This window comes from Aegilops tauschii, chromosome 5, assembly GCF_002575655.3.
Source record: "Aegilops tauschii subsp. strangulata cultivar AL8/78 chromosome 5, Aet v6.0, whole genome shotgun sequence".
NCBI classification, from domain to species: domain Eukaryota; kingdom Viridiplantae; phylum Streptophyta; class Magnoliopsida; order Poales; family Poaceae; genus Aegilops; species Aegilops tauschii.
The window spans coordinates 522,507,743-522,532,445 of record NC_053039.3 but is presented as its reverse complement, the minus strand read 5'-3'; the positions used below and the strand labels follow the sequence as shown (position 1 = coordinate 522,532,445).

The window sequence follows — 24,703 nt, the reverse complement described above, 5'->3', positions numbered from 1 at the left end:
CAAAGCAGGAGGCCTGTGTATGTTGCCCTTGCCACCTTTGTTGCCCGGGGCAGGCCATGCAGCTTTTGGTTTTGTCTTTGGTTCAAAGCATGCAACGCCGAGGCCGTGCTCCTCCGCTGCTCGGATCTCCTGTATCGCCACTTCCAGTGCTACTCCGTGTGGCACTCAGGCACGTGGCCCTCTGTGTTTGCATCTAGTACGGCGTGGTCAAATTTCTTTTTCCGGGAGATTTTTTTACCCTCTCGGTCCAGCCTTGGACGTTTCCTCTTTGTGTGTGCGTGGGTGGAACAACAGTTGTAGATCTGTTTTTTCGCCGAATGGTCGGCACGTACGGGGATTTAATTCGAAAATCTACCCGAAAATTTCTACGTGAGGTTTAATATTATTGTTTGCTTTTCAACTTTTTACATTGAGCTCTAAAATTTGATGTGGGGTTTGATACATTTTTCTCATTTTTTTTTGCAAACTATGTACGTGTCCAAGTATTTTTTTTTGAGGGATCGTGTCCAAGTATTTTGTTGTATATTCCGTAGGTCCTTTTTTTTAGGTGCAGGTCGTTTTTTATACCACATATACAGTATGCAGGGTCCTTTTTTTTACTACACACGGACACGGTACACCACCCCACCTCCCCCACTCAACCCCTCCTCGCCCACCGCCGCCACCCCTTCTCCGCTACCGGCCTGCTCATCCGCGGCCCTTAGTCAGGACCCCAAGTATGGCCGTGCCAAAAAATTACTTTACTGTGCCCCCCCCCCCCCCCCCCCCCCCCCCCCCCTTGAGTTTGGGTGTTCGATTTGGGATCTAGAGTTCTTCCCCAGTTGATTGACTCTTAAGAGTTCCTCCGTTTCAAGTGGATTTTTTTCTGGGCTCTGTAAGTCCAAATGGAGGCCACCACGTGGTATGTTCTTGCTAGATTTACAGTCCTGCGATGCCAGTAGCTGCTAATTCCTTTTGTTGCCTAATTTTGGTTTAGTGGTTTCTTAAGATCTGGTAGTTTTCCCTCACATATTCCATGGTGTGTTACTTAAATCTGCACGATTCGACCATTTTGAATGAAATATAGAATAAGTACTGAGAATTAAAATATTTCATTTGATTTGTTTAAAGTGATTGGACAAAGCAGAGCGCTAATTGTCTCTATTCTGTACACTGAATGTAGAACAGAGTCTCTCTTGTTTGTTACATAATGATGTTGAAATGTGTCCCTGTAGGTTTCAATTAACCCGGAGTCAAAATCAAGAGCTGTGAACAGGGAGGTACTCAGTGAGCTAATCAAGTTGCACGGAAAGACATCCCTTGGGGGCAAATTGCCTGCCTATGATGGAAGAAAGAGTCTGTACACTGCAGGCTCACTCCCTTTTGAGTCAGAGGAGTTTTCTGTTACACTGGTTGATCCCGAAAAGAAAGACAAAGAAAAGTAAGATTGGATTCTTTACCTTCAATCTTGTCCAACTTGCTTATCCATTGTATTTGCAGCTACTAACTTGCTCCCTCATCATTTGCAGGGCTGAAAGGGAGTACAAGATCACCATTAGGATTGCTGGGAGGACAGACCTGTACCACCTCCAGCAGTTTCTCAAAGGAAGACAGAGGGATATGCCTCAAGAAACCATCCAAGTTCTTGATGTTGTCCTCAGGGAGTCATCATCCTGGAAGTATGACATCCACTTTCCAGCAGTTTCTTGGTACCAGTTTTTCTTCATCATACTAGCTTGTTTTCTGGAGCCCTAACACTATTGCTGGCAATTCCTTTTCATTGCAGCTATCTCACAGTGTCCAGATCCTTCTTCTCCACCACCTTTGGTCACAGAGGAGACATTGGTGAAGGATTAGAGTGCTGGAGAGGTTACTACCAGAGCTTACGGCCAACCCAGATGGGGCTGTCACTCAATATAGGTACTCCTCTCCTCTCCCCTGTCTGTTACTGTTACTGTTATCCGATTGCAGTGTGTCCTAGCCTTGTTTATCTGATGATCTGCACTTCATTTTCCAGACATATCTGCAACATCCTTCTTCAAGCCTGTGACAGTGGTCCAGTTTGTGCTAGAGTTCCTCAACTTACGTGATGCCTCGCGGCCTCTGACAGACAGGGACCGTGTTAAGGTACTATTCATCTATGCTAAGCTAGTTCTAGAGTTGTTATGTAGATTGCACCATGTTATTGTCTTGAAATAGTTGACTAACCTCATCGTATGCACTATATGCAGATAAAGAAAGCACTCCGTGGGGTGCGTGTCGAAACAAACCACCAGGAAGACCAGATCAGAAGATACAAGATAACAGGGATTACTCCTGTTCCCATGAGCCAGCTCATGTGAATAACTTCCCTCCAATGCTATAATATTCTCCATTATGTCTTTTATCTCTATGTTCGGGTGCAACTAATCAGGGTTGCTGGAATATTAGAAAGATGCGTAGTTGTGTAGAGATTTCCGGGTTATTGCTTCTTCATTGATGTTGGTGTGTCAGGAACTGGTTAGGGGAATAATTTTGTTTACAACATTCTTCCTGTGGCATATGCATTTGATTTCTGCAGCATAGCAAAGATCTGTTTGTGCGAAATTGTTTCCTGTTTACAATTGTCCTTATGAATGTTTAGACCACTGTTTCCTTTTTAGCATCTATCCATGATAATTTTTCCCTTTCTAATAGCACTCTACTCGTGTTGTTTTGTTTGTTGTTAGATTTCCTGTTGATGAGAGGGAACAAGAATGTCAGTTGTTCAGTACTTCATGCAACGATACAAATACAATTTGCAGTATACTTCTTGGCCCTGTTTGCAGTCTGGAAGTGATGCTCGGCCTGTGTATCTGCCTATGGAGGTATTGTGTCCATGCCTGCTTCGTCATATTTGAATTATGCATTGTTTGCTCATGGTTCTCTACAAATTGATTGTAGGCGTGCAAGATTGTTGAAGGGCAAAGGTACTCTAAGAAACTGAATGACAAGCAGGTCACCAACATACTTAGAGCTACCCGTCAACGTCCCCAGCAGAGGGAGCAAAGCATTCGTGAGGTATGTACCTGTTGTCAACTGGATTCTGTAAATGCCTGCCCATATCTTCTCACATGTGGTAGACCATTCCAATCTGTTGTAACTCATGTAGTTAGGAATGTCTTTTTCAAGGCATGTATGTCATGTTTGCCTGTAATGTGCAGTCTTTCTCATAACACTCTTTTTCATACTGTAGATGGTTCTGCACAACAAGTATGCTGAGGACAAGTTTGCTCAGGAGTTCGGAATCAACGTCTGCAGTGACCTGGTCTCTGTTCCAGCCCGTGTGCTGCCTCCCCCCATGGTAAGGATGCTGCATTTTTTCCCCTTTCTCTGAGTTACTTAACTGGAAGGATTTGTAGTAATCACATCCTTCGTATGTGTTTCAGTTGAGTTATCATGATTCTGGAAAGGAGAAAACTTGTGCGCCAAGTGTTGGACAGTGGAACATGATTAACAAGGTATTTCCCTGTTCAGTGTCTTCACTCCCAATTTTACTAAGCATTACTTCTTCTTGGAACAAGGAGTGGGAGAACTTGTTGAATTTCTTCTTTGGTTGTTCTAAATGTATTGGACAGGTCATCATTTTGTACTCCCTCCTTAAACTAATATAAGAGCGTTTAGAATACTAAAGTAGTGATCTAAACGCTCTTATATTAGTTTACAGAGGAGTATGTAGCAACTCAAATTATTTTGCTTGACACTTTATTGATCATGTAGTTTTCACACTAGTTACTTAAATTGAGAAACAGTTGAGCTTGTTTGCGACTTGGCTCATTATTTTGTATGTAGTATATCCATGATGGTACAAATGATAGGTCTCATTTGAGTTTTTTTACTGCAGAAAATGATCAATGGAGGAATCATAGACAACTGGGCCTGTGTGAGTTTTTCACGCATGCCTCCTGAGGAGGTACACAGGTTCTGTTGTGATCTGATTCAGATGTGCAATATGACTGGAATGGTAAAGGCTTGCATTGCTTTCCTGTTTCTAAGGCATTTATGATTTATGTGTGTATGTTATAGCTGACTGACTTGTGTTTTCCAACCCTGTAGTCTGTCAATCCAAGGCCACTTGTAGACAACCGATCAGCTAACCCCAACCACATCGAGAATGCCTTGAGGGATGTCTACAGGAGGACTACCGAAATGCTTGGAAAACAGGGACACGAAAAACAGCTACAACTGTTAATCGTAATCCTACCTAAAGTCAGTGGTTCTTATGGTATGCATATGTCTCCTCTGGTCAATCCCCTTCCACCTTCTCTTGGATTTCTGTAGATTTATGTGTGTGCCACGTTTAATTTTGCAGGTAAAATCAAGAAGGTTTGCGAGACCGACCTTGGGATCGTGTCTCAGTGTTGCCTGCCAAGGCATGCTGCCAGACCGAACAAGCAATATCTGGAGAATGTTGCACTCAAAATCAATGTGAAGGTAACATAACCAACTGGTCTATGTTTTACATTCAGTTTCCATGGATTGTTGATTTGTTGTCTGCTTCGGTTTCTGTTGAATGTGATAATTCTGTGTCTTAACTAGGTCGGAGGACGCAACACAGTTCTGGAGAGAGCTTTTGTGCGAAATGGCATACCGTTTGTGTCCGAAGTCCCAACAATCATCTTTGGTGCTGATGTTACACCCCCCCACCTGGAGAGGACTCTGCATCATCTATTGCTGCGGTTAGTTCTTTCCCCGTAGCTAACAGTTTGTCAATTCGTTATTTGTTTCTGTCTGATTTTATGTTTCAAATGGAATTATCATCTCGATGCACATGCCTGTTGAGTACAAATAGACTTATCCGCTTCTTTTATTGGATTGATGTAGGTGGTGGCATCAATGGACTGGCCAGAGATCACCAAGTACAGAGGTCTTGTCTCTGCTCAACCACACAGGCAGGAGATAATCGAAGACCTCTTCAGTGTCACCAAAGATCCGAAGAGGGGTAATGTCAATGGTGGCATGATCAGGTGAGTTTTGTGATTAGTCAAAGACGTTTGCTAGCAATTGCCCTGTGGATCAACTGCTAACCTGACATAATTGTCTCTACAGGGAGTTACTGATTGCATTCCGCAGGAAGACAGGCCGGAGGCCTGAGAGGATACTCTTCTACAGGTGTGTGCACAAATTCATGACACTCTTTTCATCCTGTCCATTCAATGGAACTGCCTGACCGATCATTCTCATGTACAGGGATGGCGTAAGTGAAGGCCAATTCAGCCATGTTCTGCTTCATGAAATGGACGCAATCAGGAAGGTAAGCCTGCAGCATATGATTACATGCAAATTTCTGTTTTGTCTACCTCCTCTGATGTTATCCTTGGCTTTTCTCATTCTGATGGTTCTTAATTTTGCTGTTGCAAGGCCTGCGCCTCATTGGAGGAGGGGTATATGCCCCCAGTCACCTTTGTGGTTGTCCAGAAAAGGGATCACACCAGGCTGTTCCCTGATGTTCATGGGAGGCGTGATATGACTGACAAGAGTGGGAACATACTTCCTGGTTAGTAGTTCAATGTCACTCGTAGCAACTATCTGCTACTTGTTGAAGCATTGCTGACTGTGATTGCTATTTTTATTGTCGTGCAGGAAGTGTGTTTGAACTCATGACCTGCCACCCAACAGACTTTGGCTTTTACCTGTGCAACAATACCAACATACAGGTAGGCACTTGATCCAAATGTCATTTTTCTATGCATTTGATCTTCAGTGTTTGCATACTGAGTGCTTGCAAATACTCGCAGGGAACAAGTTGTAATTACCATGTTCTTTATGATGAGAACAATTTCACGGCTGATGCGCTTCAATCCCTGACGAAGAAGCTCTGTAATACGTAATCTTCTCTCTCTCTCTCTTTCTCTGTGTGTGTGTGTGTGTGTGTTGTGCTGCGCTGTGTTATGAATCTTACCACTTCTGATCTGTCTTTTGCAGCTATGCTCGGTGCGTTCCAGGACTCTCCACAGGTGAGTTTTTTTTCTTGTTCAGTTTCTGCCTTAATTTTACTTGAAGTCTGTTCTTTTTCCCTCTAAGTAGATAAGATAATCATGCTAGTGTGCAGCTTAGGCCTCGTAATATTGGATCAGTTGCTTGTATGTCTGCTTAATTGTGCTTTGCCAATGGCCTTTGTTCTACTGCTTCCTAGTCCTCTGTTTTGACGTTTACATCTTGTGCTGTTTATTTTCAGAACCTAAAATTTAACATGTTTTGCAGTGGCACCGGCTTTTTATGCTCATGTAAAAGCTAGAGTCTGTACTCGCCACTACATGGAAGGGGACGGCTCAACTGGGGAACTAAATATTAAACTTCTTGGTGGTGGTGACAAGTTAGTTACTGACATCTTAGTACTATTTCCAGTCTATAAATGTTTGTCTTTTTTCTCTATGCCAAGCTTTAATGTTATTACTGTTTTGCAGTCCGGGTACTGGAAGGCCTCGTAAAAGGCATCGTAAGGAAGAATCGGGTTCTTCATCTCAATCGGCCGATCACCCAACTTTGGGAGGCAACAGAATATCCAACATAAGTAATGCCGGTCGCGTCCCTTTTGTGGACTATGTTAAAGCACATCGCGATAGTTTCATCGTCAAAGTGAGAGTTCAGGACTGTACCTCTACAGTTGTAGGTAGAGAGGAATATAGATATGATTTTGACGACATCGGTAGGGTACTCGGTAGTAGTTTTCTTATAGCTTACTTTGACACACACAAAGAGAACTTGACGTGGGGTGGAGAATTGATGTTTGAAGATATTGAAGTAAGCTATGGTCGAATCGTGGTGAATAGAAAGCCAAGAGTGGCTACGAGTCAAGATGATTTTGACAAGGATATCCATGTCCTCGTATTAATGTTGAGAGGTACATTCCTTCCAAAGGGGAAGAATTTACCATACTTTGAAGGCTTTCTTACATTTATCGAGAAGAGCAAATTTAGAAATCATCCAGAACTGCTACCGTACAAGCGGCGCCCCTTGGTTTTTATGTCCCCACTAGAAAGAGGTAATTGTTGTTGAACTTCTATGCTTTTACTTATTTTTTTGAGAAACTGTGTCATTTTATAGTAGCTTAGTTAGTGATAGCTTAATTGCACTTTTATCCACTGTTGGGTTAACTAATGCATTATACTAACAACTATTTGCAGTTACATTATTGAATAACTGCTTTTTTTACTGCAATTGTAGCTGCTGCTTTGGATAATCTTTTGAAGATTTATTTCCGGCTCAATGGTACTCAGCAGAAGGCTTTCCGGTCAACATTGGCCAGCATCGATTGCCCCAAGTGGCCTGCTGCAAAAAGTTACTGCATTTTTGAACCTCTGGTTACTTATCAAGTGAACAAGCGTGGCTTCGATACATACCTAGAAGCGCACTTTTTTTGTTTACTCATGTTGCGAAACCATAATGAGCACGGCAAAGTGGTACTAAATGTCTAATCTCTTTATTATAACTGTTTCCCTTTTATTGTTTGCTGTTGTTCTAAAGATTAGTTTAAATTACAGTTGCCATGGGAATTGCTTGATTATGCCTCAGTTGCGTGCTTCGGAGATTTTGTTCAGGATTCTTTCTTGGGTCTTATGCTAAAGGGCTATGAAGTTCATAAAGCCCTTGCTTAAAGGTAACAAGTCATTTGTTCCTAAATTCTGTTCTTATAGCCACTGTTGGGTAAATATTTCTTGGATAATTTGTGGTAGATTCTTAGATAGGGACATAAAATTGGATAACATTGTTCCTAGTCTTTGGTTCCCTCTTTGTTTCTTGGATCGGAATGCATGTTCTTGTACGAATTGTTCTGTTTTCATCTCCTGATGACCACAAGCTGATAACCACGGGGCTATTTTCTTAGAATTTTTGAGTTTCTACTGTCTACACGAAGTCCTTGCATGTGCGATAAAGATCTTGAAAAAATCTTGGCATCTAATCTTTCTCTGTTTCTGCTTGTGATGTCACAACACCCCACGTATCTAGTTTGCTCTGGTTACTACTGATGCCAATGCCATTTATTGTAATGGATTCTGTCCTGAACTTCCGAATTGTGATATCCAATCTGCTACTGTTTTCTGATGCGTCTGATTGAATCTGATGGCTGACCTCTTGATGCTTTGTGATGGGTGGCAGGCATTTGGCAGGCAGAAGGTGGAGCCTGAGGTCAAGGAGGAGACTCCGGGTGTGATGCCAGAAGTACCGGCGGCAACCGAGTCTCAGTGAAGGCGTCCTGAGCTCGTGATCGTCTTCCATGAATCTGAAGCTTCATTCACTGAGAGTTGTGAGGTCTTATCAGCATAGAGTTATCTTTTGGTTTTGTCCTTGTCTTTGCTTAGTTGGGACATAGTTTGCCTGAGCGATTTCAACTTGTAAGACACTAAGACCCGTTCCAGTTATGGATCTTAATCTGGTTGGAACCGCCGTCATTTGCGGTGCATTTTGGTGATATTCGTTTTGCCATCACCTATGCTTCATTCTGTCGAATGGAATGGAAGATCATTTGATCAGGTAGTTCTCCGTGCAATGCGACCTGGTCTTGTTCTGGTTCTCCTTGATGCTACCAATGCTACCTGCTTCCTATTGAGCTTAGTTGCTTCAGTGTATTCGTGCAGTATTATAGTTGGTGTTTACATTCGAATGTATATTTCTCAAAGATTGGCCAGGCCAATAAGAGTTTATAAGGGCACATCAAGCCGTGAGGAGAGGTGGGTCAGCCAAAAATTGCCTGCCTCCTTGTCTGTCTTGGCTGCTACCTTGCTTACCGGTTCCCAAAACCGGTTGCACCAAAGTTCATAAGTTTCAAATAGTAAGCAGAGCATCATGGTGTTCATTTCTGAAGGCGGCAGCGTTCCTAGATTGCTAGATCTTCCAGAGGATGGAAGCAGCACCTCAGGTCAGACGGAGGGATCAAGACCAGTCGGGGCGATGGCAGACAAAAGGTCTTAAAACCTGTGAGAAGGGTTGATTTGAAGTTGAACCCAAACTTGGCACGCTTTGGGGTAGTTTAAGAACAAATGTGCAATGTCTTTAGAGGTGCATGGGCAGGCTGCATCTGAGATTATATGCTTGTGAAACTGGTTAGCTCGTGTTTAAGAGGAGCCAGCCGAAGAGCCTTAGCTTGGGGTGAGCTCTTGATCGCCAAATTAGGTTCGCGTGATCATCTTCAGTTTCCCCCTGAGTGAGGATCGCATAGGCTGCCTTTGAGGAGAATGGCGCACCATGGTTGAGGATCCGATCGTCCGGTCCTTCAGAGAGCTGGAAGTCCTGTAACAGTACATTCAAGGCAACAAGCTCGGCCGAAGTAGCATTAGATAGCCGGTTAGTCAGGTTCGCATGTAAGCCGTACTGCATGACGTGGAAAACAAGGATGTGTGGGTCTCTTGAGTGGGAGTAGAGGCTTGGGAATTTCTAAGCTAGGGAGGTTTGCTGTAGCCAGGTGTCATGCCTGAAGAAAGTTCTGAGGCCATTATTTGTGAGCACAGATGAGATGGAACATAGGGTTTTTATGTGGCATTATATGATTTTGGTCAGGAAGGTGGGGTTGTTGCAGGAGGCAATGTGTGGCAGGTTGTTTAGGTGTGTACTTTGTTTAGCCATGAAATCCAGGGCAGCACAATAGGAGAGCTGTCAGAGAGGAGCTTGTGAGCAAACTTCATTAGCAAACAATCATTTTATAAAGCTATATTTTTTATGCCAAGACCACCAATTTGTTTTCAGTTTGCAAACGACAATAAGGCATTGAGCGCCAGAACATGACTCGTCGGCGGCCCAGAAGAACGCTCTCCGAATAGCATCAATGGCTTTCACCGTTTATTTAGGGAGTTTGAAAACAGACATGAAGTACGTGGCTAGCGAGTCGAGAACCGAATAGATGAGAACTAAATGTGCCGAACGGGAGAGCAGTTTGGCCCACCATCCAGGCAGGCGATTTAGGCAGCTAGAGATGATCGGCTTCAAAGCGGAAGCTGGCAGTTTGTAGGGTGACAGGGGGCCCTAGGTACTTATGTGGAAAATTAAAGATGGGGCAACCTAAGGTAGAAGCAATTGTAGCAGCGGTAGCGTTGTCTAAGTGCAGTGGGACGAAGGTGCTTTTGAAGAAGTTTATGTGAAGCCCAGTAGCTGCGGAGAAGGATTCCAAGATTGATTTAAGAGTGGCAGCTGCTTCATCAGATGCATGTTACAATTAGGGTGTCGTCGACGTAGTGAAGCACCACGGGGGGAGATCATGGTAGATTGGGTGCCGGAGAGCAGCATTAGATGTAGTGAATGCATTACAGATTAGCTATTGCAAGATATCTACCACAATGAATTAAGAGGTACGACGAGAGGGGGTCACCTTGACGAAGACCATTTTTGCAGTTAATCCAATCACCCTCGACTCCAATTAATAGAACATAAGTTTTGTCCGAGCTTAGGATGTCATTGATCCAAGCGTAGAAGCGGTCTGGGAAACCGTGGTGTCGCAAGATTTTGAGAAGGGAAGCCAGGAGACAGAGTCATAGGCATTTCTAAAATCCAGCTTTAGGATCATAGTTTGGGCTCCCCGTTTGTGACATCAGTTTTTTTTGACAAAAGGGTGATTTTTATTGGCTCGAAATGAAGCTCAAGAGGATAAACAGAAAGAGCACACATCCGACCTTTGCATAGCTAGGATGCACACAGTCAACCACAACGCACGCAAACAAAAAACACGCCCGCAAAATGTAAAGTCATATAAGACCAAAACTATGCGTAGGCGGGTGAAAAAGAAAAACTCAATCGACTAAATCCGTGATCGGCAAACTACAACAATGATCATATGTAACGACCCGGCCCTGCTTCGCGTCCGTCCAGGCACGAGTGTGTGCGCGCGTTGACAGCACCGGGTCTACCTCGACCCGATCCAGCAAGCGAGCCGGCCTACCTTGGCCTCTCCATCGACCTGGGCTTGGCCCGTGGTGAGAATGTTGGAAATATCCCCTAGAGGCAATAATAAAATGGTTATTATTATATTTCCTTGTTCATGATAATTGTCTATTGTTCATGCTATAATTGTATTAATCGGAAACCGTAATACATGTGTGAATACATAGACCACAGCATGTCCCTAGTAAGCCTCTAGTTGACTAGCTCGTTGATCAATAGATGGTTGTGGTCTCCTGACCGTGGACATTGGATGTCGTTGATAACGGGATCACATCATTAGGAGAATAATGTGATGGACAAGACCCAATCCTAAGCATATCACAAGACCGTGTAGTTCGTTTGCTAGAGCTTTTCTAATGTCAAGTATCATTTCCTTAGACCATGAGATTGTGCAACTCCCGGATACCGTAGGAATGCTTTGGGTGTATCAAACGTCACAACGTACGTTGTGACTATAAAGGTGCACTACAGGTATCTCCGAAAGTGTCTGTTGGGTTGGTACGAATCGAGACTGGGATTTGTCACTCCGTATGATGGAGAGGTATCTCTGGGCCCACTCGGTAATGCATCATCATAATGAGCTCAATGTGACTAAGAAGTTAGCCACGAGATCATGCGTTACGGAACGAGTAAAGAGACTTGCCGGTAACGAGATTGAACGAGGTATGGGGATACCAACGACCGAATCTCAGGCAAGTAACATACCGATGGACAAAGGGAATTGTATACGGGATTGATTGAATCCTCGACATCGTGGTTCATCCGATGAGATCATCGTGGAACATGTGGGAGCCAACATGGGTATCCAGATCCCGCTGTTGGTTATTGGCCGGAGAGATGTCTCGGTCATGTCTGCATGGTTCCCGAACCCGTAGGGTCTACACACTTAAGGTTCGGTGACACTAGAGTTATTATGGGAAATTGTATGTGGTTACCGAAGGTTGTTCCGGGTCCTGGATGAGATCCCGGACGCCACGAGGAGTTCCAGAATGGTCCGGAGGTAACGATTTATATATGGGAAGTCCAATTTCAGTCGCCAGAATGATTTCGGGGGTTAACGGTATTGTACCAGGACCACCGAAAGGTGTCTGGGGGTCCACCGGGTGGGGCCACCTGCCCCGGAGGACTTAATGGGCTGAATATGGGAGGGAACCAGCCCCCTAGTGGGCTGGTGCGCCCCCAAGGGCCCAAGGCGCCTAGGGCTGGAAACCCTAGGGGAGGGGGGCGCCTAGCACCTTGCTTGGGGGGCAAGTCTTCCCCTCCTGGCCGCCGCCCCCCTCTAGATGCATATAAGGGGGCCGGTCCCCTCTTCCCTTCCTCCTATAAATAGTGGGGTGGGGTGGGAGGGCAGCCACACCCCTTCCCCTGGCGCAGCCCTCCACCCCCAACACCTCCTCCTTCTTCGTAGTGCTTGGCGCAGCCCTGCAGGAGAACCAAGAGCTCCACCACCACGCCGTCATGCTCCCGAAGTTCTCCCTCAACTTCTCCTCTCCCTTGCTGGATCAAGAAGGAGGAGACGTCCCCGGGCTGTACGTGTGTTGAACGCGGAGGCATCGTCCATTCGGTGCTTGGATCGAATCTTCAGCGATTTGAATCGCCGCGAGTACGACTCCATCAACCGCGTTCTTGTAATGCTTCCGCTTAGCGATCTTCAAGGGTATGAAGATGCACTCCCTCTCTCTCGTTGCTAGCATCTCCTAGATTGATCTTGGTGACACGTAGGAAAATTTTGAATTATTACTACGTTCCCCAACAGTGGCATCATGAGCTAGGTCTATGCGTAGATTCTATGCACGAGTAGAACACAAGTAGTTTGGGCGATGATTTGTTCAATTTGCTTACCGTTACTAGTCCTATCTTGATTCGGCGGCATTATGGGATGAAGCGGCCCAGACCGACCTTACACGTACGCTTACGTGAGACAGGTTCCACCGACTGACATGCACTTGATGCATAAGGTGGCTAGCGGGTGTCTGTCTCTCCCACTTTAGTCAGATCGGATTCGATGAAGAGGGTCCTTATGAAGGGTAAATAGGAATTGTCATATCACCGTTGTGGCTTTTGCGTAGGTAAGAAACGTTCTTGCTAGAAACCCATAGCAGCCACGTAAAACATGCAACAACAATTACATGACGTCTAACTTGTTTTTGCAGGGTATGCTATGTGATGTGATATGGACAAAAGGATATGATGAATGACATATGTGATGTATGAGATTGATCATGTTCTTGTAATAGGAATCACGACTTGCATGTCGATGAGTATGACAACCGGCAGGAGCCATAGTTGTCCTAATTTATTGTATGACCTGCGAGTCAATGAAAACGCCATGTAATTACTTTACTTTATTGCTAACCGTTAGCCATAGTAGTAGAAGTAGTAGTTGGCGATACAACTTCATGAAGACACGATGATGGAGATCATGGTGTCATGCCGGTGATGAAGGTGATCATGCCGCGCCTCGAAGATGGAGATCAAAGGCGCAAGATGATATTGGCCATATCATGTCACTTTATGATTTGCATGTGATGTTTGTCATGATTACATCTTATTTGCTTAGAACGACAGTAGCATAAATAAGATGATTCCTCACTAAAATTTCAAGAAAAGTGTTCCCCCTAACTGTGCACTGTTGCGGAAGATCGTTGTTTCGAAGTACCACCTGATGATCGGGTGTGATAGATTCTAACGTTCACATACAACGGGTCACTACTGCAGGATACTGCTAACGCGACACTACAATCAGAGACCCTTTACCGAAACTGTGTGCGATGCAATAATCGCAAACGGTGGTGTAAAAAAACATTAAAAAAGGTGCAAAACGTTTGCGATGGCGGAGCCATCAAACATGGTTCAGATTTTAGTTGCGTGTGCGATGAAGGACACACGGTTAATCCATTCAAACTGTCTGCAATGAGGCAGAACAACAGAAACGGCGGCTCGACATCTCGTCAGTGAAAAGGAAGAGCCCTCTTGTGCCTTGGTAGAGCATGAGTAGAACAGTGTCTCCAATTTTCCAATATGGATGCATTGCCACGAGAAGCGAGAACTTGTTAATTTGAATGGTTCCATTTTTGCGGGAAATGCAATACCTTGCAATCACTTTGGCGTTATTAGCAGGCACAAGTGTAATTCGACCACGCCGAGAAATCGATCTAGGAACTGCTACAGGGGGCAATTTCTATTGACATGTAGAATAAAAAACAGTTGTAACATATCGTTGAAGATATATATAGTTTATGAGCATCAACATTAAAATAAGACTTTTTTACCAACGCTTTGTGCACACAATTGGTCTTGTTTAGTGTGTGCACCATAGGTCTAATTAATCCCATCCAAAATCCAGCGTTCATATGCTGAGCTATCTCTGTCAGATTATCAACAAAGTTTATGACATGCTTCAAGTCCTTCCAGTGAAATTTGGTACGCTTAGTAACATACAGATCGTTCACTATGCATCCAACATATCCCGCTTAAAAGGTGGAAAGGTATTATTTATTCAGAACTTGGCAGAAGAATATGTAGTGCGCATAAATTGGTAAATAGAATTTATTACTGCCTAGGAACGGAGTCAGAATATGATATCACAATTGGTTGCTTAAATAGTGATCAATTGGTTGCTTAAATAGTAATATGACAACATGGAGAAAGTTGAAAGGACACTAACCTTGATCAGACTTTGATCGGCTGATGACGTTGGGGAAGTAAACATCCATGTTAATTAGACCAGGCTGTGGTGCACGCACTAGAAATTTATTGCCAGCTTTCAGTTCATAACACTTAGACATTTTGCTCCAAAGGTCCGCATTAAAATACGAGTGACAACCTTTATCAAGTTTTACGCTAACCGTCATTGTAAATCCATGCTGCATTGTCAATATGACATCCTGGGGGTCATCAGCAAAGTAAAGCCCAAGATTTCCTTCTACTCCTGTTCTTGCAAAGCAAGGGATGTACTGCTTGAAATGAAAATTAAGATATTAGATATATTGAAATAACAGAGGAAGATGCAAATATGGGAGTAACTGATAAAACAGATCCATATATAGATGAAAGCAAAGTACAAAAAATATAGGATTAAAAATAGATAATGTAACAAAGATTTGATGCAAATATATAGATAATGTAGCAACACACGGTATATGTTCACAAATTTAAACCATGCCGACCGTAGTAGGTTGAGATTGAACATACCGAGCGCTCCCTGAAGTCATCCGGAATGGTGAGATAGAACTTCGTTTCCGACTGGCCACGACCACAGTTGCCCGAGTTGTGCTCGCACTGTGGACACATGAATAAACACCCACGAATTAGCTAGAACAAAAATGATTCCACGACGATTTCCGCCGGTTGATTAACAGCGACGGACGGACTGCGATAAGAGACGAGTGAATATTTTGATAATTAAGTTGATTACCTTCTCCATGAGAAAAATCCCTGGCCCAATCCCCGCAGAAAACCCCAGTCGACCAGAGTCTAGAATGTCGGTATGCAGATAGGCGGCGGAAAGCGGTAGGGGCGAAATCCGGTGCCGTTTGGAGCGCGACCTACGCCCGCCGCCAACAGCCGTCGAGCTTAGGGTGAAGAGTTGCGGAGGAGTCCGCGGCGAGTGAGTGGGGAGGAAGTGGGCGAGGTTTTCTTTTTTCCTTTTGCATGTGTGAGTGAACACACACGGTTCGCAGAGGCAACAGAGATGAATCGTGTGCGATAGTAAATCACCGAGATTGATGAAGGAAATATGCCCTAGAGGCAATAATAAAGTTGTTATTTATATTTCCTTATATCATGATAAATGTTTATTATTCATGCTAGAATTGTATTAACCGGAAACTTAGTACATGTGTGAATACATAGACAAATAGAGTGTCACTAGTATGCCTCTACTTGACTAGCTCGTTGAATCAAAGATGGTTAAGTTTCCTAGCCATAGACATGAGTTGTCATTTGATTAACGGGATCACATCATTAGAGAATGATGTGATTGTCTTGACCCAGCTTAGCACAATGATCATTTAGTTTGTTGCTATTGCTTTCTTCATAACTTATACATGTTCCTATGACTATGAGATTATGCAACTCCCGAATACCGGAGGAACACTTAGTGTGCTATCAAACGTCACAACGAAACTGGGTGATTATAAAGATGCTCTACAGGTGTCTCCAATGGTGTTTGTTGAGTTGGCATAGATCGAGATTAGGATTTGTCACTCCGATTGTCGGAGAGGTATCTCTGGGCTCTCTCGGTAATGCACATCACTATAAGCCTTGCAAGCAATGTGACTAATGAGTAATTGCGAGATGATGCATTACAGAACGAGTAAAGAGACTTGCCGGTAACGAGATTAAACTAGGTATTGAGATACCGACAATTGAATCTCGGGCAAGTAACATACCGATGACAAAGGGAACAATGTATGTTGTTATGCGGTTTGACCGATAAAGATCTTTGTAGAATATGTAGGAACCAATATGAGCATCTAGGCGCCCCCCTTTTCCTTCTCCCTCTCCCTCTCTTTCCTTCCCCTCTCTCCCTTTTCGTGGAAACCTACTAGGACTTGGAGTCCTAGTAGGATTCCCCTCTTGGGGGCGCGCCAAGGAGGGTCGGCCGGCCTCCCCCTCCCTCCTTTATATACGTGGGGAGGGGGGCACCCTAGAACACACAAGTTGATTGTTTAGCCGTGTGCGGTGCCCCCCTCCACAGATTTCTACCTCGGTCATATCGTTGTAGTGCTTAGGTGAAGCCCTGTGTCGGTAACTTCATCATCACTGTCATCATGCCGTCGTGCTGACGAAACTCTCTCTTGACCTCAGCTGGATCTAGAGTTCGTGGGATGTCACCGAGCTGAACGTGTGCAGATCGCGGAGGTGCCGTACTTTCGGTACTAGGATCGGTCGGATCGTGAAGACGTACGACTACATCAACCGCGTTGTCATAACACTTCCGCTTTCGGTCTACGAGGGTACGTGGACAATACTCTCCCCTCTCGTTGCTATGCATCACCTAGATGAATCTTGCGTGTGCGTAGATTTTTTTTTGAAATTACTGCGTTCCCTAACAGTGGCATCCGAGCCAGGTCTATGCGTAGATGTTATATGCACGAATAGAACACAAAGAGTTGTCGGCGATAATAGTCATACTGCTTACCAGCATGTCATACTTTGATTCGGCGGTATTGTTGGATGAAGCGTCCCGGACCGACATTACGCGTACGCTTACGCAAGACTGGTTCTACCGACGTGCTTCGCACACAGGTGGCTGGCGGGTGTTAGTTTCTCCAACTTTAGTTGAATCGAGTGTGACTACGCCCGGTCCTTGTTGAAGGTTAAAACAGCATAGTTGATGAAAAATCTTTGTGGTTTTGATGCGTAGGTAAGAACGGTTCTTGCTCAGCCCGTAGCAGCCACATAAAACTTGCAACAACAAAGTAGAGGAGGCCTAACTTGTTTTTGCAGGGCATGTTGTGATGTGATATGGTCAAGACATGATGCTAAATTTTATTGTATGAGATGATCATATTTTGTAACAGAGTTATCGACAACTGGCAGGAGCCATATGGTTGTCGCTTTATTGTATGCAATGCAATCGCCCTGTAACTGTTTTTACTTTATCACTAAGCGGTAGCGATAGTCGTAGAAACAACAGTTGGCGAGATGACAACGATGCTACGATGGAGATCAAGGTGTCGCGCCGGTGACGATGATGATCATGACGATGCTTTGGAGATGGAGATCAAAGGCACAAGACGATGATGGCCATATCATATCACTTATATTGATTGGATGTGATGTTTATCCTTTATGCATCTTATTTTGCTTAGTTCGGCGGTAGCATTATAAGATGATCTCTCACTAAATTTCAAGGTACAAGTGTTCTCCCTGAGTATGCACCGTTGCGATAGTTCGTCGTGCCGATACACCACGTGATGATTGGGTGTGATAAGCTCTACGTTCACATACAACGGGTGCAAGCCAGTTATGCACGCGCAGAATACTTGGGTTAAACTTGACGAGCCTAGCATATGCATATATGGCCTCGAAACACTGAGACCGAAAGGTCGAGCGTGAATCATATAGTAGATATGATCAACATAGTGATGTTCACCATTGAAAACTACTCCATTTCACGTGATGATCGGACATGGTTTAGTTGATTTGGATCACGTGATCACTTAGATGATTACACGAATGTCTATCTAAGTGGGAGTTCTTAAGTAATATGATTAATAGAACTTTAATTTATCATGAACTTAGTACCTGATAGTATTTTGCATGTCTATGTTGTTGTAGATCAATGGCCCATTCTACTGTTCCTTTGAATTTTAATGCGTTCCTAGAGAAAGCTAAGTTGAAAGATAATGGTAGCAACTACACGGACTGGGTCCGTAACTTGAGGATTATCCTCACTGCTGCACATAAGAATTACGTCCTGGAAGCACCGCTAGGTGCCATGCCTGCTGCAGATGCTACTGATGACGTTAAGAACGTCTGGCAAAGCAAAGCTGATGACTACTCAATAGTTCAGTGTGCCATGCTTTATGGCTTAGAACCGGGACTTCAATGTCGTTTTGAACGTCATGGAGCATATGAGATGTTCCAGGAGTTGAAGTTAATATTTCAAGCAAATGCCCGGATTGAGAGATATGAAGTCTCCAATAAATTCTACAGCTGCAAAATGGAGGAGAATAGTTCTGTCAGTGAACATATACTCAGAATGTCTGGGTACCACAACCACTTGACTCAGTTGGGAGTTAATCTTCCTGATGATAGTGTCATTGATAGAGTTCTTCAATCACTGCCACCAAGCTACAAGAGCTTCGTGATGAACTATAATATGCAAGGGATGGATAAGACAATTCCCGAGCTCTTCGCAATGCTAAAGGCTGCGGAGGTAGAAATCAAGAAGGAGCATCAAGTGTTGATGGTCAACAAGACCACCCGTTTCAAGAAAAAGGGTAAAGGGAAGACGGGGAACTTCAAGAAGAATGGCAAGCAAGTTGCTGCTCAAGTGAAGAAGCCCAAGTCTGGACCTAAGCCTGAAACTGAGTGCTTCTACTGCAAAGGGACTGGTCACTGGAAGCGGAACTGCCCCAAGTATTTGGCGGATAAGAAGGATGGCAAGGTGAACAAAGGTGTATGTGATATACATGTTATTGATGTGTACCTTACTAATGCTCGCAATAGTGCCTGTGTATTTGATACTGGTTCTGTTGCTAATATTTGCAACTCGAAACATGGACTACGGATTAAGCGAAGATTGGCTAAGGACGAGGTGACGATGCACGTGGGAAATGGTTCCAAAGTCGATGTGATCGCCGTCGGCACGCTACCTCTACATCTACCTTCGGGGTTAGTTTCAGACCTGAGTAATTGTTATTTGGTGCCAGCGTTAAGCATGAACATTATATCTGGATCTTGTTTGATGCGAGACGGTTATTCATTTAATCCAAGAATAATGGTTGTTCTATTTATATGAGTAATATCTTTTATGGTCATGCACCCTTGAAGAGTGGTCTATTTTTGTTGAATCTCGATAGTAGTGACACACATATTCATAATATTGAAGCCAAAAGATGCAGAGTTGATAATGATAGTGCAACTTATTTGTGGAACTGCCGTTAGGTCATATTGGTGTAAAGCACATGAAGAAACTCCATTCTGATGGACTTTTGGAATCACTTGATTATGAATCACTTGGTACTTGCGAACCATGCCTCATGGGCAAGATGAATAAAACTCCGTTCTCCGGAACAATGGAACGAGCAATAGATTTATTGGAAATCATACATACTGATGTATGTGGTCTGATGAATGTTGAGGCTCGTGGCCGGTATCGTTATTTTCTGACCTTCACACATGATTTGAGCAGATATGGGTATATCTACTTGATGAAACATAAGTCTGAAACATTTGAAAATTTCAAAGAATTTCAGAGTGAAGTGGAAAATCATCGTAACAAGAAAATAAAGTTTCTGTGATCTGATCATGGAGGAGAATATTTGAGTTACGAGTTTGGTCTTCATTTGAAACAATGTGGAATAGTTTCGCAACTCACGCCACCCGGAACAGCACAGCGTAATGGTGTGTCCGAACATCGTAACCGCACTTTATTAGATATGGTGTGATCTATGATGTCTCTTACTAATTTACCGCTATCGTTTTGGGGTTATGCTTTAGAGACGACTGCATTCACGTTAAATAGGGCACCATCTAAATCCGTTGAGACGACACCTTATGAACTATGGTTTGGCAAGAAACCCAAGTTGTCATTTCTTAAAGTTTGGGGCTGCGATGCTTATGTGAAAAAGCTTCAACCTGATAAGCTCGAACCCAAATAAGAGAAATGTGTCTTCATAGGATACCCAAAGGAGACTGTTGGGTACACCTTCTATCACAGATCCGAAGGCAAGACATTCGTTGCTAAGAATGGATCCTTTCTAGAGAAGGAGTTTCTCTCAAAAGAAGTGAGTGGGAGGAAAGTAGAACTTGATGAGGTAACTGTACCTGCTCCCTTATTGGAAAGTAGTTCATCACAGAAATCAGTTCCTGTGACTACTACACCAATTAGTGAGGAAGCTAATGATGATGATCATGTAACTTCAGATCAAGTTACTACTGAACCTCGTAGGTCAAACAGAGCAAGATCCGCACCAGAGTGGTACGGTAATCCAGTTCTGGAGGTCATGTTACTTGACCATGACGAACCTACGAACTATGAGGAAGCGATGATGAGCCCAGATTCCGCGAAATGGCTTGAGGCCATGAAATCTGAGATGGGATCCATGTATGAGAACAAAGTGCGGACTTTGGTTGACTTGCCCGATGATCGGCAAGCCATCGAGAATAAATGGATCTTCAAGAAGAAGACTGACGCTGACGGTAATGTTACTGTCTACAAAGCTCGACTTGTTGTGAAAGGTTTTCGACAAGTTCAAGGAGTTGACTACGATGAGACCTTCTCACCTGTAGCGATGCTTAAGTCCGTCCGAATCATGTTAGCAATTGCTGCATTTTATGATTATGAAATTTGGCAAATGGATGTAAAGACTGCGTTCCTGAATGGATTTCTGGAAGAAGAGTTGTATATGATGCAACCCGAAGGTTTTATCAATCCAAAGGATGCTAACAAAGTGTGCAAGATCCAACGATCCATTTATGGATTGGTGCAAGCATCTCGGAGTTGGAATAAATGTTTTGATAGTGTGATCAAAGCATATGGTTTTATACAGACTTTTGGAGAAGCCGGTATTTACAAGAAAGTGAGTGGGAGCTCTGTAGCATTTCTAATATTATATGTGGATGACATATTGTTGATTGGAAATGATATAGAATTTCTGGATAGCATAAAAGGATACTTGAATAAGAGTTTTTCAATGAAAGACCTCGGTGAAGTTGCTTATATATTGGGCACCAAGATCTATAGAGATAGATCAAGACGCTTAATTGGACTTTCACAAAGCACATACCTTGATAAAGTTTTGAAGAAGTTCAAAATGGATCAAGCAAAGAAAGGGTTCTTGCCTGTGTTACAAGGTGTGAAGTTGAGTCAGACTCAATGCCCGACCACTGCAGAAGATAGACAGAAAATGAAAGTCATTCCCTATGCTTCAGCCATAGGTTCTATCATGTATGCAATGCTGTGTACCAGACCTGATGTGTGCCTTGCTATTAGTTTAGCAGGGAGGTACCAGACCTGAATATTGCAGACCCGTTGACTAAGCCTCTCTCACGAGCAAAACATGATCAGCACCAAGACTCCATGGGTGTTAGAATCATTACTGTGTAATCTAGATTATTGACTCTAGTGCAAGTGGGAGACTGAAGGAAATATGCCCTAGAGGCAATAATAAAGTTGTTATTTATATTTCCTTATATCATGATAAATGTTTATTATTCATGCTAGAATTGTATTAACCGGAAACTTAGTACATGTGTGAATACATAGAGAAACAAAGTGTCACTAGTATGCCTCTACTTGACTAGCTTGCTGAATCAAAGATGGTTAAGTTTCCTAGCCATAGACATGAGTTGCCATTTGATTAACGGGATCACATCATTAGAGAATGATGTGATTGTCTTGACCCATCCGTTAGCTTAGCACGATGATCGTTTAGTTTGTTGCTATTGCTTTCTTCATAACTTATACATGTTCCTATGACTATGAGATTATGCAACTCCCGAATACCGGAGGAACACTTAGTGTGCTATCAAACGTCACAACGTAACTAGGTGATTATAAAGATGCTCTACAGGTGTCTCCGATGGTGTTTGTTGAGTTGGCATAGATCGAGATTAGGATTTGTCACTTCGATTGCCGGAGAGGTATCTCTGGGCCCTCTCGGTAATGCACATCACTATAAGCCTTGCAAGCAATGTGACTAATGAGTTAGTTGCGGGATGGTGCATTTCGGAACAAGTAAAGAGACTTACCGGTAACGAGATTGAACTAGGTATTGAGATACCGGCGATCGAATCTCGGGCAAGTAACATACCGATGACAAAGGGAACAATGTATGTTGTCATGTGGTTTGACCGATAAAGATCTTCGTAGAATATGTAGGAACCAATATCAGCATCCAGGTTCCGCTATTGGTTATTGACCGGAGACGAGTCTCAGTCATGTCTGCATAGTTCTCGAACCCGTAGGGTCCGCACGCTTAACGTTCGATGACGATCGGTATTATGAGTTTATGTGTTTTGATGAACCGAAGCTTGTTAGGAGTCCCGGATGTGATCACGGACATGACGAGGAGTCTCGAAATGGTCGAGACATAAAGATTGATATATCGTACGGCTATGTTCGGACACCGGAAGTGTTCCGGAGAAGTTTCAGATAAAACCGAAGTGCCGGAGGGTTATCGGAAACCCCGGGGGAACGAATGGGCCTTGATGGGCCTTAGTGGGGAGAGATAGGGGTAGCCAGGGCAGGCCACGCGCCCCCTCCCCCTTGAGTCCGCATTGGACTAGGAAGGGGGGGGCGCCCCCCTTTTCCTTCTCCCTCTCCCTCTCTTTCCTTCCCCCTCTCTCCCTTTTGGTGGAAACCTACTAGGACTTGGAGTCCTAGTAGGATCCCCTCTTGGGGGAGCGCCAAGGAGGGCCGGATGGCCTCCCCCTCCCTCCTTTATATACGTGGGGAGGGGGGCACCCTAGAACACACAAGTTGATTATTTAGCCGTGTGCGGTGCCCCCCTCCATAGATTTCCACCTCGGTCATATCGTTGTAGTGCTTAGGCGAAGCCCTGCGTCGGTAACTTCATCATCACCGTCATCACGCCGTCGTGCTGACGAAACTCTCCCTCGACCTCAGCTGGATCTAGAGTTTGTGGGACGTCACCGAGCTGAATATGTGCAGATCGCGGAGGTGCCGTACTTTCGGTACTAGGATCGGTCCGATCATGAAGACGTACGACTACATCAACCGCGTTTTCATAACACTTCCACTTTCGGTCTACGAGGGTACATGGAAAACACTCTCCCCTCTCGTTTCTATGCATCACGTAGATGGATCTTGCGTGTGCGTAGGATTTTTTTTGAAATTAATGCATTCCCCAACAGTTGAATGGGAATCCAAATTTCCTTTGTCCTTCATCCATGAGTTTTTTTCTACGATGAAAATAAACCCTGCTAATCACCATGTTCAAATTTTACACTTTTTTGGGTTCATTTACAATATTTAGGGGATTATGTGCATTTTGTAGGCATTAATGCACATAATTCAAATTCAAACAATCGGTGCATGAAAGGGTGCACAAGAACGTCTGGAAAACCATACTCGTGGTATGTACTAATTTCTCAAGCCTTTTACAAGGAATGGGCAGAGATTTCAATGGAATGCGTGGCAATAGTCAACCACAAACGCGTCATTTACTGGGTTATCAACTATATATAGAACAATGAAATATGTGCTTGAAAAACATGACGGCTGGCATGGTGCCATGGTATGGCCTCACCGTGCCCTGGTTAAAAGCTGAGAAGGTTTGATTTATGTCATCATGCACACCCTTCATAAATCGAACCATCACCGAGGAAGTTCAATGCTTTCGAGAGGGAAATCACCAAGATTGAAGGGGAATCCAAATATCCGTCCTAGTTTGTCATTCAGTTTTTTTCCAACGATCAACATACCGCCTCAAATGCAACGTGTTCAAATTTGACATTTTTTCGAACTCATTTACCATATTTAGGGGATTATGTGCATTTTCTAGGCATTAATTATGCACATAATTCAAATTCGAACAATCGGTGCATGAAAAGGTGCACAAGAACGGTCTGGAAAACCATGCTCGTGCTAAGTACATTGTCATGCCTTTTACAAGGAATGGGCAGATATTTCAAGGAAATGTGTGGCAATAGTCAACCATAAACGCGTCATTTACTGGGTTAACAACTATAGAAAAAAATGAAATACATGCTTGGAAAACATGACACTTGATGTGGTGCCATGGTATGACCTCACCGTGCCCTGGTAAAAATGTCATGCACGCCTTTCATAAAACGAACCATCACCAAGGAAGTTTCATGGTTTCGAGGGGGAAATCACCAAGATTGAAGGGGTGTCCAAATTTCCTTTGTCCTTTGTCCACGAGTTTTTTTCTATGATGAACATACAACCTGCAAATCACCGTGTTCAAATTTGGCACTTTTTCGGGTTCATTTGCCATATTTAGGGGATTATGTGCATTTCCTAGTCATTAATGCACATAATTCAAGTTCAAACAATCGGTGCATGAAAGGGTCCACAAGAACGGCCTGGAAAACCATGCTCGTGCCATTTAGTAAATTCTCATGCCTTTTACAAGGAATGGACATATATTTGATGAAATGTGTGGCATAATAG

General features: G+C 43.7%; 1 pseudogene; it reads left to right on the top strand.

The window, feature by feature from the left end:
• Nucleotides 1–551: 551 nt before the first annotated feature.
• On the top strand, nt 552–8,475 carry LOC109775557 (protein argonaute MEL1-like; annotated as a pseudogene).
• Nucleotides 8,476–24,703: the final 16,228 nt, after the last annotated feature.